Below are 20,461 nucleotides of genomic sequence, written 5' to 3'. Positions count from 1 at the left end.
AACAAATTTATTTACATAAATTCGTATTTATTAAAGTATATAATGTGAGAAGATTTGGCACTTAGTTTAATACCAATATGTACATTTTGAAAAAAGTGAGCAATGAAGTTCTCCTTTTCTCTTGATTTATCTTTCAGCAAATGGTATTACATTAACTTCGGAGCATCTTCTCTCAGTTAGCGGTGTCCCCTTGTTTCATATAGCCTGGTAGAGACTTATTAAAGTTGCCACTTTAACATCTTTATGTTTATTGATGGGCTAAAGTTTACGTTCAGCTCAAAGAACAACCCTTCTCTGTTTTAACATGGCGGACGCGCAAATTAAATATAACTTGGAGAAGAATGTAAAAAAATTGACCATACAGTAGTAAAGGAACATCATACGAAATATAAATAAACAGCATCAGTAGATTCCAAGTATTTCTTTTTGTTATTGGATTTTGACTTAGAATTCCGTGGGCTGCAGAAATCCGGATTAATTAGCAGCTCGGATAATCGAGAGTTTATTATATAGTTATTGAGACGATGAAGAAAATTCTGGTGGTAATGATATCGAAGGAACGTAGTGCTACCTTTGATCATATACAGTGTCATTATAAAGTTCTTGTGCAGTTTTAAATGTTCAGAACATCCGTTCTATACATGATAAAATCAATCTGTAAAAAGGGCAAGGGAAAGAATTTATTACAGTTTTACATACATTTATTCTTGGGATTGTTAATTCTCAACATGTCCACCGTCAGTCATTACGTATGCAAATTGAGATACTATTCTGACGTTCTACAAATACGTTTTGCAGTAATACTCTGAATCACAATATATCCTATTTCGAAGATCGTCTAAAAAGTGAGGTTTTGTTGAATAAACAATAGTTTCAACATGTCCCATAGAAAAAAAATTCACTGGCTCAAATCTTGTTAACGCGTTGGCCAAGAGAACGATCCACCTCTTCCAATCCATCTGTTGAGAAAATTTTCATTCAGAAACTGCCTATCACTGAGAGAAAAGTGACAAGAAATAGCCTAGGCATTCAGGAGTAATTCGTTATTTTTATTAGATAATATGATAGCTAATTAGATAATTAGATCCTTACAAATAATAATGACCAAGGCACAGAAATTAGAAGCAGATTAGTATGGCCAAAGAGGTATTTAAGAATCTTAAGAACTTCCTCTGTGACACGAAACTGGATTTTCAGAAAAGATATCAAATGGCCAAATGCTACATATGGAGCACTCTCCTATATGGATGTGAGACCTGGGTCATGCGAGAGGCAGAAATCAGTAAACTGGAAGCTTTCGATATGTGGACGCTCAGAAGAATGCTCAAATTTCCGTGGACAGATCGGGTCACCAATGAACAGGACCTTAAGAGGGCAAGGACTACAAGGACATTACTTTCGATATTTGCAAAGAGAAAGACTGCCTACCTCAGACATATAATAAGAGGACTACAATATGACCATCTGCAGAGGGAAGATTAATCCTGCAAGGGAAGATTAAAGGCAAAAGGAAGACTAAGAAAAAAGTGGCTTGGCAATATCAAAGAATGGATAGGAGGTCTTACGACACAAGAACTATTTCACAAATCAAGACAGAGTTGGCTGGAAAATGTTGGTCTCCAATGTTCAAATTGAACACGGAATCTGAGGAAGAAGAAGAATATGTAGACATGCGTTTTTGTAAAGGGCGGCTCCTAGAACGTCAGTTCAACTCCGCCTCGTATCACTGTGAAGAACAGTATCACTACAAATGGGCCAGATATGTGTGTGACGTAGGTTTGTGCGTATTATGTGTGTGTGGCCGCTTGGCTACCCAGAAGCATCAATCACCTGGAGAGATGATTCTGGGTACCCAGTAGTGCTCGTGCTGTCTCAATTCGAGACTGACCCACCTGATGTTGCCAAAAGGTGAGCCAGATTCCTCTGGGGGCCCACTCCAGAGGAGGAGGAGAAGAAAGAAAAAAAAATATATATAAATAGAATAATAAAAAAAATAAAACATCAATAAAAAATAATAAAAATAAATAATAATAATAATAAGGAATCAAAAGAAAGAAAGAATGAGAGTTCTCTGTTGTTAAAAAAAATAAACAAATAAATCAAATAAAAAATAATAATAATCCATAACTGCTGCTATAGGCGCTCTGATCGCTAATGAGTAGACTCTGGGTGCGCATGCTGGTTCTTGTCGAGGTAGTGTTGCGTGAAGAGGTGTTTTTTTTTTTTTTTAGCTGCCTGTCACTGACGATCGTTTTGAAGCAAGTATCATGCCGGACATACAGATAGAACAGCGATATGTGATTCGTTATTGTGTCAGACGGGCTTAAATGCATCGGAAACAGTTAAAGAGATGAATAAAGCGGACTTAGCCTCATGTGATTTCTTCCTGTTTCCACGTCTGAAGGAAGCTCTGAAAGGCAGGCGTTTCGCTTCCGACACAACGATGCTCGCAGAGCCACAACGGAAGCACTTCGCAGTCTTTCGAAAAAATGGCTTGCAAAAAAGCATTTAATGCGTGGGTACGACGTTAGCGCAAGTGTGTAAAGTTCAAGGGAGAGTATTCTAGAGAAGGAAAAAATCCACAGAAGGTTCAGATGGTGACAATTAAGATAAGATGATACACCAGCCTGCGAATTAAATGATCGCCCCTTGTATAAGCTATTCAGCAGTTGAATCGCCTTAAAACCTAAACACATTACTGTAGTGTTAAGCGTTTTTTTAAAGTCCGGCTAGCCTATTTTCTCTTTACCCTTGTACGATCGACTACCATCGGATAAATATTCAAAAAAAAAAAAAAAAAAAAAGTGCTGGATTTTTAATAATATCTACAGCCGGTCGAGTTTGCAGTACAAGTGTAAAGTGTGTTTAGGGTCTAACGGCACCAGGGGTTACCCCCATCTCCGTGTAGTCTACATTGTCACGTGTTACAGAACACTGTAAAGGCCAGAGATTTAAAAGTGTATGGATATTGTTGGATGTAGTGTCGTGTACCGTTGTTCATCTGGCTGTTTAGCCGCTGGACCCCTACTGAGGCCCAACGTTGCCCACACGTAGCCCCGTGGAGGCAAGCCAGGTACACCAGTATTTTTAAATAAGTACTCTGGCAGTCCTGCCACCTAATTTCCTGGGATTTCAGTGGCTAGGACCAAAAAAAAAAAAAAAAAAAAAGGTGGGGGGTGCGCTAGAAGTTGGGTCAGGCCAAGGAGTTTTAAGTTATACAGTGTGGAATTTAGAATTTTGGGTGTAGGGCTAGGATAATTTTGACATGGGATGAACGCTAGTTGGAAAGCTAGAGGGGGAGGGGAGACTAAAGGCTGGGGGGTGAGAGACAGAAGTATAGGGTCGATAGAGTAGATGACCCCAAAATCAGTGAGGCAGGCCCATGCCACACCAGAAGGAAAGAGGGGGTGGCGGGGAGGAGACAAGGGGACCTTCACCTCCTCCCGGCCAGGACAGGGGAGAAACAGGGCCGTGCAAGGGAGCACGGGTTCAGGATCGCCACGTGGCATTGGCAGCAATGCTGCGTGAAGTCATAGTTGGCAGAGTCCAGTCCGAGAAGGTAAGATTCGAGTAGTGCAGTCCTGGGACAGACAGGTCCCGTCCAGGTGGTGAAGTCATTTCAGTAGTGAGCTGCATGAAGATATATTTGGTAGAGTCAATCAAAGAGGATCAAATCCGAGTAGTGTCAATCCTGGGACAAAGAAGTCCCGTCCAGATAGTGGAGTCATTTCAGTGGTGAGTCAACTTGGTGGGAGGCGAAGCCGGAGCGGCAGTCATGGTAGATGAAGGTGATGTTGAGACTGCATTGTAAAGGCACAATTATTGTGCAGGTTGAAAGGCTTCACGGGGATTGTAGTATGCTGAAGCAGTAGTGGTCTTTACACATGGCTGATTAGGCCGTTTCATTGTCTGGTTGGGTCTGATTCTGTGGTTGTGGTAGGGTTTTCCGCCTCGTGAAGAGGCTCTGAGCAAAGTTCGAAAAGGCTGTGTAGGTATGGTGGTCTTCCAGGAGATGTTGCTCCTGATCTCTAGGAATGAAATGAATTTGTGTGATGAGAGAAGATCTGAGGTCATCATATAGTAGGCAGTCATGTATCAAGTGATCCCAGGTTTCCTGGGCACCACAGGTGCAAAGGGGGCTGTCGGAAAGTCCAAGAAGGTTCAGTTTACTGCGAAAGGCACCATGCCGTGTTAGGAGGTATGTGGTTAGAAGGCCTGGGGAGAACCAGGATGGTGATTTGGGATATACTTTGCATATGTCTGGTATAAATTTGCGGGTGATGGCCCCTTTGGTGGATTCAGACCATCTGGCTTGCCAGGTCTGTTGTAAGTAGGTTAGGAGTCTGCTTTTTTCGCTGGAATAGGTGTTAGCAGGATCCGTGGTAAAATCAATAAAGGTGGTAGACTTTCCTCTGCTGAGCTGATACAGCATCCCCACATGGGCCACCTCAAGGTCTAGGGGCAGTACACCGGCGAGGACCTGTAGGGCGTGCGTGCTGGAGGTGCAACATGCTCTGGTTATTGTAAGGAGAATTGGCCGTTGAATGATGTTCAGCTTTCTTCGTCCTACCACAGTGGAGGCTTTGTTGAACCATATGCCAGAACCGTAGGTGATAGCTGGTATGAATATGGCTTTATACAGTAAAGCTAGAGTGCGTTTTTTGAGCCCCCAATCTCGGCGGGTCACCCTGGCAACCAGTGCAATGTAATTTCTAATTTTCTTCTGTAGATAGTTGAGATGTGGGAGAAACGTTAGTTTGCTGTCGATGATAATTCCAAGGAGTTTCAGCTGAGTAACAAGCTTGATGGTTGTGCCATGTATCTTGATTTGAGGCGGCCTCCGCGGATCAAGATAGCCCTTCAGGAGAATGGATTAGGTTTTTGTGGATGAGATGGTCAGATGGTTTTTCCGGACCCACGATTGCAGGGTGGTAAGGGCTCTGTTGGCAGATACTTCAAGTTGAGCCCTGGAGTCCCCTGCCAGGATCAGGGAGAGATCATCAGCATATGCCAAGGTCTGGACATCGCCTAAGTCAGTACTGAGAAGCTCGTCGAGTACAGAGTTCCAGAAAAGGGGGCCCAGGACAGAGCCCTGAGGGCAACCTCGGTGGACACGACGATTCACACTGGAGAAGGGAGCCTGAACCACAATGCTCCTGTCACTGAGATAGCTGGCAATGCAGTTGTAGAGATTTCCTGGGAGCTCAGCGCGTCTCAGCCGTCCGAGGACGCTAGGCCACCATAAGGTGTCGAATGCCCCAGCAAAGTCGATCGAGATGACAAGGAGGTACTTCTGGGTGCAGTTCCTGGCAGCATTTGTAATGGTCTCCAGCGCATCGACCGTAGACATGCCCGGTTTGAATCCAAATTGATTTCGTGCTGGTAGCTGTGCAGTAGTGTGCCGACCGGGCTAGCCGAGTGGGTAAAGTACCTGCCCGGCAACCCAAAGGTCGCGGGTTCGATTCCCGCCTCGGGCTTGGATCAAAGTACTGCAAAAACCTTGGGAGGTGCAATATGGCCACAGAAGCCGATGCGCCAACAACTACCAAATCAAAAAAAAAAAAAAAAAAGCTGTGCAGTACTGTAGTGGTTTTCCAGTCTCCGTCTAAGGAGCTGCTCAAAAACCTTACTCAGCACAGAAAGGAGAGCAATAGGCCTGTACGAGTCAGGGCGATCATGCGGTTTAGTTGGATTTTTGAGTATGAGCCGAATGGACGCAGTTTTCCAATCAGTTGGGAACCATCCCTTTAGCAGGCAATGGTTGAAAGTTTGCAGTACAGTTTGCATAAACGTTGTGCCGACCGGGCTAGCCAGGTGGGTAAAGTGCCTGCCTGGAAACCCAAAGGTCGCGAGTTCGAATCCCGCCTCGGGCTTATATCAAAGTACCGTACTGCAAAAACCTTGGGAGGTGCACTATGGCCACAGAAGTCGATGCGCCAACAACTACAAAAAAAAATATAAATAAATAAATAAAATAAATGAATAAAAAATAAATAAATAAACGTTGTTTACTCATTAGTTGCCACTCCTTTTGGTAACATGACGTGTGTCATATTGTTAATTCATTTTACATAATACAACGGCGAGGAAACCTTCTTTTAACATAGTTTTCACTTTTCGGGGATCTTTTGTTATTCTGATAACGAGTGATGTCCGAGGACATTTCAGATAGAATAGAACTGTTTTTCTTTTGTGAATTGAAGCTAGCTGTTTTTCGTTATTGCTGGTGTGATTTCGTAAGTTTCCAACCTGTAATTTATTTTATCATAGGAGTTTCACGCCCATAATTCTCCTCTCTTTCTATTTTGCCCTTCCCTTTTGTGATTTTCAGAATTCTTGTTCAGATATCGTGTCTTTTTTTCGCAGATGACAATAAAATTGTTATATAAAATACTCGCGTCTTTTTGCCGCATTTCTGATAACTTTTTTTTTTTTTTTTTTTCGTGGTAAAGCAATTTTCTCTACGTATAGGGTATTTGATGAATATGACCTCAATCTGTGGCCTTCAGTGTAACATTCACCGTAGCTCTGTGTTCAATAATGCCTTTACATTATAGATTAGTTCTATATTGGATTTGCTATATTACCCGTCAGGACACAGAGTTGCAAGAGAACTTGTGTCCATTATATTGTGATGTCGAAATCATAGACTGTCGTTATGTCATATTTCTTTGATGAATGTGTGACTTGCAGTCAGAGTCAGCGTTAAGTTTCGAATAAAAAACCGCAGAACTTTAGCTTTCGCTAAAATTGTGATGGTCAGGAAATTGAATATTGGAATAACGATTATTCCGTGTTTCTCCAATAGTGTGGAATAGATACCGAACTAGTTTTTTTTTTATAGGGTTTAGATTTTCCAAAGATACCTGTATACCATTGTCTTGTATGAGAGGAAATACAGTTAGGTCCGTAGTTCACTGTTATATCTGAAATCGTATAATAATAACCACTTGATTCTTGACTAGTGATTAATACCAAAATAAGAAGTTTTACGTTTAGAGAGGTTTATCTCCCTCCTTCTTCAGAAATATACTTCGATTTATAAAGAAACAAGAATACGGAAACAGAAAACGCTCAATATTATGGAGTGGACAGTGTCCATGTCATTGATATAGCCTGGTCAGTGTCCATGTCATTGATATATCTGAGTGTGTCAGCTGGGAACATGTTACCTAAGTAGCCCAGCTGACCAAGAGACGGCCGTATTTGCACTCTTTGTTTGTCTGTAATTATTCTGTTAGTCTTAGGTTGCTTGATAAGTTTATGGATGTTCGGAGCATCATATCTTCCAGTTAAAAGTTTACCGAGGGTGATGCTGTTCCACTGGAAATAAACCACAAATAAAAGATCACTCTTAAAGACAAGATGATCAAACCTTTTCTGAGATCCATGGGCTTACATGCCAGTATCGTTGTGGTTCGAGTTGTGGATGCAGCCGTAAGTTGTTGGGTTGAAAACTTATTTACCAGTTTCTTTGACCGTTTTCTGTGAATTGCGTAGCAAGTTAAGGTAATACGTTACAATTGTTGAGCCTCCTGGAAAAATAATCAACATGGATTACTCCTTATACACCACGTTAACATCTTTGGCGTCCATCAGCCACGCACTTTGAATAGAAAGTGGCCACGAATAATTGTTTACACACTCATCCATGATATAGCATACCGTTATAGCTATGCTATTGCGCAACCATTCATCAAGTTAATCAGTGAGCCTTCTTCCACTCCACTTACTGTCACAAAGAAATTCATTTAATGCTGCCTGCCTTTTATACAGATTTTCATCGCCATTTTTCTTCAAACTTTCCATTCATAATTTCTATACTTTATTCTGACCAGTTAGAAGGTGTGCAGCAACCATTGAGCATCAATTCACAATTTAACTCCCAGCTCACTAAAGTAACTTCTTCCCCATTCACACCTGTTTTCGTTGTCAGGGGCAACTTTCATTCCATTTTTGAAAGTTGCCAATTTACTGTAATGCAGGAACAGTGTTAACAAATTGTCTTTCGTTTTCTAGCCCCAGGTTCATTGATTATACTACAGTAGGATCGAACAATTTTTCGTGTTTGGATCATAAAAAAAAAAGTTAGCTGTGATTCTGGCGGGATATTAATCATTAATTCACTCGGCACGCCTCAGTTTCTCTCTAAGTTGTTAATGGCGCCACTCTCATTATCGGAACGTCTTTCTGGTCGAGGATTGCTTATGTCAGCCACATGGAACCTTGCTTTTGTTCCTGTAATGTAACTTCCTTATAGGCACTTTCGGCATCTGTTGATTCTCGCTTTCAGCGTTTTTCAAACTTTTGCACTCTCCTAAATTAATGTATCTTCTGTGCATTCATTTGTTTATATAATTTATAAACGAATGAACGCAAATGTTCATTTGTTCATTTGTTTATATAATTGTGCATATAATTTTATAATAAACCAGATTAATTAAGATAAAATATTTTATTATGCTTAAAGCGATTAACGTGTATATTTTTGTTGTGTGCTTCCAAGTTGTTTACGTCACTGTTTCTTCGTAAGAGTGATATTTGAATGAAACTAAAATTTATTTAATTTAGTTGGGGAGGAACGGGGAAGATGAATAATAAACATTGTTTTGTTGTTTTTTATATTGTATGTGCTCTTAGTGGGATAAAACATTATAGATGATATGCAAGTATCAAATTGATCTACCCCTCAGGTAGAAATAATATGACATCGATTAAAGTATTTTTATTTTTCAACATATGAAACTAATACACATTTCCCAACGATGTACCAAAGTTTTAATTCCTGCCAAAAAAAAAAAATAACCTGCAAATTTCTTACCTCGAAGGCAATTATTTAGGTTTGGGAATAGATAAAAGTATAAAGAAAGAAAGAAAATAGATGTGAATATCAGTCTGAGCCCAGTTCTTTTTCCACAAAATATTTGATAACAGCTCTAACCTCAGTTTTCTACATTTCTTAAAGAGGTAGTAATCCTTCAGACAGTTGCTCACCTGCAAACGAAAAAGTATTATTATGATTTCTCGTATGTACACCAGAGACATGCATGTACATAATATATTTTTCCAAATAACTTGAAACGAATTATTTCAATATTAGGATTAGAGAAACTCGATTACCCTTAAAGTGGAAGAGCATTTCATCCCAAAATCTGGAAACGGGAAAGACCCATTTATGAAGTAGGTAGACCCATGAGTGATGTCCAGATCCCTGGCTACATCGCCCACTGTGGTATTCGTACACTGAAAGGATAGAATTCGTGGGGTTCCTGGGCAACGCGACGCTGTCACCCCTCTCGCTAGTGGACGAACCCACTGCTTGGCAGGTATATAGGTACACTGCATCACTGTATTCACGTAGATGGTAATTCGATGTCAGTACGGATAAACATCATGAGTTAACCGACCTTGAAAGAGAGATGATAGTGGGTGCCCGGCGCATGGGTCACTCTATCGTGGAGGTGGTATAGAAATTGGACTATCTCTGTGCGACAGTATCAAGAGTGTGTCAGGAATTCGCCATTTCCGGAATAACATCTCATCGTGGACAGGGCTGTGGGTGGAGAACTGGTGGATGAACGTGGCAGCGCATTTTCAGCCAACCGGAGAGCAACAGTGGCACAAATCACCGCCGACAACGAGAGAAGTGCCAGAAACGTCTCTACCAAGGCGATCATTAGCCGCAATACGTTATGGGAGTCGCCGACCCACTAGAGTCCCATTGCTAACGCTGGAATTATGGACAGCGGTGCAGCAAGCATGGATGGAAATACCTGTGGAACGCTTTCGTGAACTAGTGGACTCAATGCCTCGCCTTGTGACTGCCCTTATCTGGGCGAAAGGTGGGCCTACTCGTTACTAGGTAGGTATCCCATGATTTCTGTCCGCTCAGTGTATACTGAAACTCTCTGACGTTCTTTTCCAAGAAAACATTTTCTTCTGTAACAAATAAGGGAGCTTGTCCTGGGCATGGGTCATCTCACAGAGGTTTTCTTCTTTCACATTAACGATGTATCCATCCATAAACTTTTGGGCGTGACATACAGTCGTTGATGTGCACCTTTTCTTTGTGCAAATAAATTTATTTTGGAGTGGCTGCATCCGCTGTAAGAGATTGAACAATATTGTGTATAATCTTTGTAATCTTGGACACAGCCAACAGTAGCAATGTGTACACCATATTGTCTCTACGAAGCATCTTCGCTCATACTGAACAGCAAATGTGCCTTATTGCTCAATACCTCTCGTGTTTGAGGTTTACATAAAAAAAAAAAAAAAAAATTAGTACAAATCTCTAAGTCTAATCCATGACCACACGATAATTTAAATTAAAAAAAAAATAATAAAATAAATAAATAGAAATCTCAGATTAAGTTTACTGTCCTCTTATTTTTCTTTTGTAAGAATGAAAGGTCTTATTTCCTTTCCATCTTAAACATAGTTTAGAGAGAGAGAGAGAGAGAGAGAGAGAGAGAGAAGCAGCTACATACAAATCGAAGAAATAAAGGCTTTCATTCTTACAAAAGAAAAAGAAGAGGACAGTCAAATTAATACGAGATTTCGATTTTTTATTTGAGCTTATCATAATTTGGAATATTACAGAAGTTAGTTTAAAAGCCTCCTTCATTAAAGCTTTGACAGTTCCAAACAGGTTATTAATTAATTAATACAAACTGCATTTTGAAAGTCCAAAAGTGGGTACTTGCTTCTTGATCAAATGGTAGGCGAACGTTCTGGCCTCTTCCAAAGCAATTGGCCTAAATTTTTAGTTAATGTCAACTTCTACTTCTTTACATCTTGATGGTTCTATTGCATTTTCATCTATAGATAAAGCAAACTTATTTGCATCTACTCTTGCATCTTAGTAAATCACATTCCGAGGCCTGTTCTCCAAATCGCATTCCATTCAATGCTTCCCGTTGCCTTCTGATTAGAAGAATCATGAACAATTTGATGCCAAAAGTCTTCACGTTCTGGTGGCATTTTCTCCACAGGAATTAGACCTGTGCTGCAGAGTTAAATCTTGTTTTTGTAGCCTTTTTACACTCTTATTCCACTGGTGTTCCTTCTGCATGAAAGTTTGCTCATATCCATCCAATTCAGATACAGTGACGTATTCCTCCCTTTATATTATCGCTCTTTTGCAAATGCCGTATTTCTTTCCAAAGTAATGAAAATCCCTCAGCTGTTAAGAAGTAGCTCTTTCTCTTCCTGCGTTACGAAAGAGAAGCAGCTACTTTTTAACAGCTGCATACAAATCTCAAATCAATATTCCATTAGTTCCACCATGGAATATTGTTCCTTCATCTGTGGTGGTGGTGCCCTGAATACTACTCTTAAACTCCTAGACAAGTAGCAAGTACACCTAGTAAAGCAGTCAGGTTAATTTATGATTCCTCCCTCATTAACTCACTCCATTCTTATCATGCAAACATTGTTTTTGTCTTTTCTGCAGATATTTCCAAGGGCACTGTTCTTCTGAAATAGTATCTGTAATTTTACCTTTCTTTAAAAGGAGCTTGAACAGGCATTAGCTAGTTGAAATCCATTCATGGTTCGGCTCCAACCTTACCGAACTAACTTTTCTTCTCTTCCATCTATCACTGTTTCTTCTGGGAATATATAACCTGGAAATTACAATTTAAAGAAGTCCACTCTTCAAGAAGTGTTTGCCAAAATTTCGTCACATGGTGTCAAGTTATGAGTTGCCTAGAGGTGTTGGTGTAGTCATACTTGTTAAGGGAAGCCCAGTAAAGTGGTAACCCATTTCTGTTCTGTTGATTCCTGGAATGATTCTAAGTTCAACTGATAGAGAGCGTAAAACGCTATAAATGTTTTATGCTCAATATCAATTTCGCAATCCTCTAGTCACCCCCCCCACACACACACAGAGTTGTTATTGGGGAACGGAAGCAATGATTGATCTTAAAAGCTTTCCGAGGATCATCGAAAGTGAGGACGGTGATTCAAGTGGGGACGGTGAGTTCTGAATTTGCGACCTGTCATCGGCTCAACTCTACTGAAAAGGCAAAGTCATGCTCTTTGTATTACATTAAGAATTGTGACCATATATAATAAATAAATAAATTTTCTGTTTATACTCCGGGACACACTTTGTGCATTATAATTTGCACTCTTTCTTTCTGTACGATTTGGCAGTGTTTTCCTTTATGACTGATTCATTCACCAGATTCTCAAGGTCAGTAGGATGTTGTGTGGTGAGAGACCTTGAATATGTGTGGCAGTTTTGTGTGTGTGCGTCTCCCCCACCCCGCGATATTAATTTTCTATTTTATTAGTGATTCATTCTTTCATATGTATATGCGTTTGCTGCATTGCTTTCCATACATTTTATAATGCTTTTATAGGAAAAAATTGGCGTATAAGGTGGGTGTATAGAATTGTCAAGTTGACCTACTTATTTAAAAGCAGTGTTTCTTGCCAGCGAGACATCACTTAACAGCCATTGCAGGGAAATCCACGTCAGATCTATGTGTAATTTTTTTGCCGTCATCACTCTTGAAATGAGGTCACTATATCAGTTAGTCAACACACACACACACGCGCACGCGCGCTGGATGTTTATTTGTGTAGCCAACAAATAGAAGCCTTTTCCCCTTGAAATTTCAAAAAAAAAAATCTGTCATGACTGAAGTACAAAAAAAATTTCTTTGATGAATAAACATGCCATTTGCGGCGCTGTGGTTCTTGAATGGAGATGCTAACAAAATTAAATTGTGACGTACAAAATAAAGCTATTTATCTTTATAGTGTTGTTATGGAAGGGATTTTACAATGAAAAATCATAACGCTCTTAACTAATCACTCTAGCCTTAGACAGCGGCTTTTGCTAGCCGCATTAGCAGTGGTCTCCATAACTGAGCATTTCCTCATCACATGTAATTGATTCTTTTAATAACGAGTTTAGCAAACCAATCGTCCTGAACCAAAAAGACGTTGCTACCAGCGCCCCCCCCCCTCAGTTTTTATGTAAATTGACAAAAGTTCTGCCTTTCGATATCTCTCCTGCAAAATGACTTGGGGCTGATTTTAAAACATCTCCAGTAAAAGTCAGTTACTGCGAGTCCTGATTATTTATTTATTTTATATTTTTTTTAACATATAATATACACAACAGGCATGCGCCCAGCTAAAGTGTATAACATAGCAGAAAAAAGATAACAGAATAAAGGTTGTACAAAACATAAAAATAAATACAGTAGTAGTAGAATAACATACTTTGTACAATGAAAGTTCATTCAAACGGGAAAAGTCCAATTCAAGGAAATGAAAAAGGTATTCATGATATCAAGTCCAGTGCCATGAAGAAAATCGCGGAGAGCAGGTAGCTGCAGGAGACATCATCACATACACACAAATTAATGAAGACATCTTTAACCTAGAACTCATCCGTTAGCCCGTCAACCTACTGCAAATAGTTCTGTAAAATTCTTTCTTGTTCACAGCCATATCCAGATCAAACGTGTTCATGAGTGCTAGTGTTCTTTTGAAGAAGGAGTTACCGGTATCTCTAATCTAGAGTTACTGATGTGGAATGTAGTCTTCTGTCTGGTAGCCACCGCTGGAGCGTGAAGATCAATATGTCATAGAAGATCCGGCAGGTAGATTGAACCAGCGAAGATGGGGTACAGTAGTTTTAGATCGAGACCATTTCACCGAGTTTCTAAAGATTTAAGCTTGAAGTAGGAACAGAGATTCCTGTAGAAGATTCGGTGGTAAAACATGGAATTACTTCTGGAAAGATAGTGGATGAATTTCATCTGCAGCGATTATATTTGCTGCATATTGTGGGTTACATATAGGAGAAGCAAACTCCACAGAGAACTGGGGATCTTGAAAACTGTACGTCTGTCGTTTAATGAAGCCAGTTTGTTTTTTCGCTTGGGTTTATCAAACCCACATCCAGCGGTAAAAGTAACTCCCAGATCTTTAACATCGGCATCTTCTTGATGTAATATTGATTAACTGAAATCTTAGTTTTCCTCAAAACTGCAAAGGAAATAGACCTGCATTTCCCAGGATTAACCTCCAGACCATTCAAAGAAAACCAATTAGCTAAAGAGTTGAGAACAGCCTGAAGGTTAACTGCATCATCTTGACTGTTGATACGTGAATATAGTTTCACATCGTTGGCAAACGTTAAGATCTTAATACCACCTCTCTCAGCAAATTGCGGTAGATCATTAACCACAGGGGCTCGGCGCAGTATGGGCTTGACGCACCCAGGGTCCTGAGCCGGATATCATCATTCTTATCATTCTTGGTGATTCCCTTCTGCCAGAGTAAATCTTAGTCTACTGATGTTTTCTGGTCTGTCTCCACGGGGCGAAAGTGGGGCAACGTTGGACCTCAGTAGGGGTCCAGCGGCTAAACGACCAGATGAACAACGGTACACGATTTACAGTACACATGTACAATATCCATACACTTTTAAATCTCTGGCATTTCCCAGCGAACTGGTTCACCCACAATGAAAACAACGCGGAGATGGGGAAAACCCCTGGTGCTGTTTGACCCTAAACACACTTTACACACACACTCTCGCTCTCTTTCTCTCTCAGGGTAACTCAGAAATTTTTTTTGGCTGGTGCCGCATAAGCCTCGGACTTCCTTGGCTAATAATAATAATAAAGATGGAGAATAAAAGAGGCCCATGAGTACTCCCATCGATGGAAAAAATTCTCTTGAGATTTCTTGTCCGATGATTACCCCGTTTTCGATATGAAATATAACTCATCAGCCAGAATAGTAGAGGGTCAAGTATTCTGTAATGGCTTAGTTTTTCAGCAAGTTGATTGTGCAGGACACTGTCAAAAGCCTTAGTAAGGTCTGTGTAGATCACTTCAACCTGTCTTTCGTGATCGGCGTTGTCTAGAACCTGTTGCCAGATTGTGAGAAGATTAGTGGTAGTTGAGCTGTTCCCCCCTAGTGAAGCCATGTTGGCTGTCGCAGATGAAGTGCTGAAAATATTCCATTAATCGGTTGTGAATGATAGTCTCCAGGATTTTTGCCAGCGAATTCAGAAGGCAGATGGGACAGTAATTCTCTAGTGCAATGGTTCCCAAACTATTGAGATCTACGGACCCTTTAAAAAAAAAATAATTGCGGACTCCTATATATAACGTATGCATATATGGTCGACCAACATTTTGCGGACCCCCTGTAACTGTTGGACGGACCCCAGTTTGGGAAATGGTGCTCTTTGGGATAGAAATAACATTGACTATTTTGAAGTGAGTGGGGTAAATGCCAGTTTAACGAAAGATTGAATATATGCAATATTATATATTTAGGTTGTGTAAAGCATTTCTTCCACAAGATAAGTGGAATCTTATCTGGGCCAGCCGAAAAATCTTTTGTAAGTTTCCAAGGCATTACAACAGTCTGCTATAATGAGCGACAAGGTGGTAAGGGTGAAAATTTCATATTTTGGCAGAAAAAAAAAAAAAAAAAAAAAAAAACCGTTAAACAGTAGTTTGAAGTATAGAAAGAGAAAGTTAGTAATTAAGGAGCTATTCAAAAAATACATAACGTAAGCGCATGGATATCACATAACAGATTTCTTTCACAAAAAAAAAAAGTATATAATGCGACTTGAATTCGAGTATTAAAGGTCTCGCGAAAATTTATAACTTATCTTTCTTTTAAGTTCTTGACATTGTATATAAAAAAAAAAAAAAAAAAAACATAATGCGGATCCTATTGCCTCGAAACTTGATACCACGACATGTTGAACAGGCAACTTGTATTAATAATAATAATAAAAGCATATGGCGCAAGGAAGCCCGAGGCTTATGCTGATCAGCTAATATGTTAGCGGTCTCGGTAACACAAGTTATCTGTCTAACATGTATTTTAAGTTCTATGAAGCCTATCGTGGAAGAAACAGATTACAAGAATATTCGCCTTCCTATGGCATTTTTGTGAATCTAGATCAGGTCTCGGACTGGACCGAAACGCCGTTCCAGTTCGTCACATGCATCGGTAATTTCATGCACATACTTGAAATAAAATATTTAATTAACGAACGTTCCGTTTCATAAAATTTTAAATTTCGGTTCCTGATTTAGATATTAAATGGCTACATGGATTTGTTGAGGTGCAGTGATGCGGTTGCTCAATGGGCCCCAAGTCGCAGGAAGAAGAGTCCGAACCAACTTGATTACTGTTAGTCTAGCCCCCCCACCGACTTTACTTTTAGGGCCATTAAAATATTTCTTGGCGCCTCCGTAGCCAGGTGGGCAGGAGCAGCAGTGCGTAGCACACGCTTCTTGATTAGACCGGGGTTCGAGCCCGTGACCACCAAATGCGGAAAGGTCAGGGAATGATCACTGCATATTCCTGGAGCAATATGGCCTTAGTTGCTAATGCCCCTAAAAACCAATAACAACAAAATATTTCCATGGTGGTTAGCACTTTTATTTTTATTTTTGATAAACTGTTGACCTATTCTGACTGAATGTTTTCTGCTGTACGTATTAATATATCTAGCTAAAGAAAAGCGAATGTCGAAAAAACGAAGATTGTTTCAAGATTTAATTTTATTAAATACACCTTACAGATTATTATTATTACTTATTTAAGAATGCACAGTTACAGATATAAATGTAAACCAATTTTGACCATTCAAAATGTAAAGGTATTGTATACATTCTTCTTAGTAAATAAACAGAATAGCAAAGCTGGTTTTCTTATTCTAATTAATTAATTTATACAATCCAGTGATAATAAACTTCATACCCGAGATAATGACAAATGCTAATTAATAAAAAATCCTGCCTGTGTATTCTTTTTTATTACTTTACATAAAAAAAAATTGAAAATGTATTTAGGGCATTTAAAATGATAAAATATTACATTTGCATAATTATAATCCATCATAAAATTATGAAAAATATTGTAAATAAAACTGTAGTTGAATTTTTAAGAAACTTGAAATATATTCTAGCTTGTATTAAATGCAAATCACCTTTTATTAGGGCCCTGACATTTCGGTGCATGAACAGTTTGCTGTATGCAACTATTGGGTGTATGACAGTTCAGTGAAAGAAAGTTGGTGTCTGTAACACTTTGGTGAATTCTGCACAAGAATTCGGTGTATGCAAAAGCAGGGTCGAAAATTCAAACTTTTAACATTCTGTGCTGTAAATGAATGTAAACATTAAAAGTGTGCATTTTCTGCTCTACTGTAAATGGTAAATTTAATGATCCTGGTATGGTTCATATTTTTGATATTGCATTAACCATCTTTGTTTTCATGTGTGTAGCCTATGTCTTTGTCATGTCAGTCTGTCCTCATGTAATAATTTAACTCCCGTGGATGTACAGTATTTTCAAAAAATTTTATATTTAGCTCTTTCAGAAAGATATGTCAAGGCCAGATTAAATTTTATTAAAAATTGGAGCACTAGAAATCTGCAATTATTATTATTATTTTTTAGTCTGTCTGGCTGCATATAATAATGTAACTTTCAGGATGATTTTTTTAAAATTTCATTTTTGGCATTTAGAAAGATCTGTTGAGCCCTTTTAAAAATCTGTAGCCCACCCAAAACCACCCATGCACCTGCACTCCAGATACCATTTCATGGTCCTGGAATAGCTTGGATTGGTCAAGTATGCACCTATTATCTTCAGCATGGCTGTTTGCCAATATTGTAAAGTTGTTACAATAGATGGACAGTCATGCTGAAGATAATAGGTGTGTGCATACCTCTTTTCCAACCTGCCTGTAAATAGGATTAAGTTTGAATACCCTTACACAAAATAAATATAATTAAAAAATATATTCTTTTCTCGTTTCTATTATTTTCTAAATTTCTTATATAAAGTAGTCCCCCTTATCCGTGGTTTCGCTTTCTGTGATTTCAGTTACCTGTGGCCAACTGAAAATATTAAATGGAAAATTCCAGAAAGTCACATCCTACCCAGGGCGTGAATCATCCCTTTGTCCAGCGTATCCATGCTGCATGCACTACCTGCCCATTAGTCATTTAGTAGCCATCTTGGTTATCAGATCGACTGCCGCAGTATCTCAGTGCTTGTATTCAAGTAACTCTTATTTTACTTAATAATGACCCCAAAGTAGTGACGATGGCAATTTGGATATGCAAAAGAGAAGCTGTAAAGTGCTTCCTTTAAGTGAAAAGGTGAAAGTTCTGACCTTAATAAGGAAAGAAAAAAAATCGTATGCTGAGGTTGCTAAGATCTACGGTAAGAAGGAATCTTATATCCGTGAAATTGTGACGAAGGAAAAAGAAATTTGTGCTATTTTTGCTGACGCACCTCAAACTGCAAAAGTTATGGCAACAGTGCATGATAAGTGTTTAATTAAGATGGAAACGGCAACAGTGCATGATAAGTGTTTAATTAAGATGGAAACAGCATTAAATTTGCAGGTGGAAGACATGAACAGAAAACGTGTTCCGATTGATGGCAATGTGTTTCGCCAGAAAGCATTGAGCCTATATGAAGACTTTAGCAAGGGATCCCCTGAAATGAGTGACACCAAGCTATTTACTGCAAGTAAGGGATGGTTACACAGATTCAGGAATAGGTTTGGACTGAAAAATATCAAAATTACTGGAGAGGCTGCATCTGCCAATGAAGAAGCAGCTGCTGCCACATTTCTGGCAGAGTTGAAGTTGATTAAGGAGAAAGGATACCATCCAAAGCAAGTCTTCAATTGCAATGAAACTGGACTCTTCTGGAAGAAGATGCCCAATAGAACCTTCATTCATAAAAGTGCAAAGGAGGCACCAGGGCATAAAACATGGAAGGACAGATTAACTCTGTACTATGTGGCAACGCTGCAGGGCATATGATAAAGCCAGGTGTAGTGTACATAGCGAAGAACCCACGCACTCTCAAAAACAAAAATTATCTGCCAGTGTTCTGCCGGCAACATAATCAGAAAGCGTGGGTGACAGCCATCTTGTTTATGGAATGGTTCCACTAATGCTTCATCCCATAAGTGAAAAAATACTTGGAAGAGAAATGGTTGGAATTTAAAGTCCTATTAATAATGGACAATGCACCTGGCCATCCTGAATCTGTTTGCTATGAAAATAAAAATGTTGAGGTTGTATTTTTACCTCCAAATACAATCTCATTGCTTCAGCCCCCCTGACCAGGGCATCATTCAGTTTTTCAAGGCCACATACACCTGCCTGGTATTTGATCGCATTCGATCGGCAATTGATGCAGACCCTAATCTAGACATAATGCAGTGCTGGAAATCATTCACTATTGCTGACTCAATAACATTCATCTAAGCTGCAATGGATGAATTAAAACCAGAAACTGTAAATATCTGCTGTAAAAACTTATGGAGTGAGGTCATGAATGATTTTAAAGGCTTCCCAGGGATCAATGGAGAAGTTAGGAAAATTATTCACGCAGCAAGACAAGTTGGTGGAGAAGGATTTGCCGATATGCTTGATGAAGAAGTGAAAGAACATATTGAAGGCCATCGAGAAGTGTTAACAAATGAGGAATTGGAAGAACTTGTTGAGTCATCTACAGAGGAAGAGGAAGATGAAACAGAAGAAACTGAAGCAGAACTAGCAATGTGGATATTACCGAAATTTGCTGAAGTGTTTCGAGTTGCACAGACATTAAAAGACAAAATTATGGAATAAGATATGGATGGAACGCAGCATTAAAGTCACCCGTATGACCACTGAAGGATTACAACCTCTGCAGCAACACTTTGATGAGTTAAAAAGAAAGAGACAACAACTTCCAATTACAATGTTCTTCCAAAAGGTTTCGGAAAAAAACCCTTCAACTATCGAGGATCCCCAACCATCGACATCATTATGGCTCGATGATCCAGGATCACCCGAAGCAGATGATCTTCCTTTTGACGTAACGTCAGAAGGTCAGTAATAGCCTAATGGTACGTCACAATGCCTATGTAATTCACCTCACTTCATTAGATCACATAGGCATTGCATCACATCACATCACATCATCACAAGAAGAAGGGCAAGTACAGTTTGTTTGTTATTTGATTTTTAGGAGCATTAGCAACTAAGGCCATATTGCTCTGGAGATATGCTGTGGTCATTCCCTGACCTTTCCGCATCCTCCGTATTTGGTGGTCACGCACTTGAACCCCAGTCTAATCAAGAAGTGTGTGCTATGCACTGCTGCTTCTGCCCACCTGGCTACGGAGGTGCCGGTGAGTACAGTACAACAAGATATTTTGAGAGAGAGAGACACCACATTCACATAACTTTTATTTCAGTATATTGTTATAATTGTTCTATTTTATTATTAGCTATTGTTGTTAATCTCTTACTGTGCCTAATTTATAAATTAGACTTTATCATAGGTATGTATATATAGGAAAAAACATAGTATATATAGGGTTCAGTATTATCTGTGGTTTCAGGCATCCACTGGAGGGGTCTTTGAACATATCCCCCACAGATAA

At 39.4% G+C, this 20,461-nt stretch overlaps 1 protein-coding gene across 1 annotated transcript in view; it reads left to right on the top strand.

Annotated features, from left to right (window-relative positions):
- Nucleotides 1-20,461, top strand: part of LOC150087777 (ATP-binding cassette sub-family A member 2-like) — a 487,681-nt gene that overhangs the window by 89,363 nt on the left and 377,857 nt on the right. The window lies entirely within an intron of this gene.

Source organism: Mastigoproctus giganteus, chromosome 3 (genome assembly GCF_048544385.1).
Source record: "Mastigoproctus giganteus isolate SK-2022 chromosome 3, ASM4854438v1, whole genome shotgun sequence".
Lineage (NCBI taxonomy): Eukaryota > Metazoa > Arthropoda > Arachnida > Uropygi > Thelyphonidae > Mastigoproctus > Mastigoproctus giganteus.
This window is presented reverse-complemented; position numbering and strand designations above follow the sequence as displayed.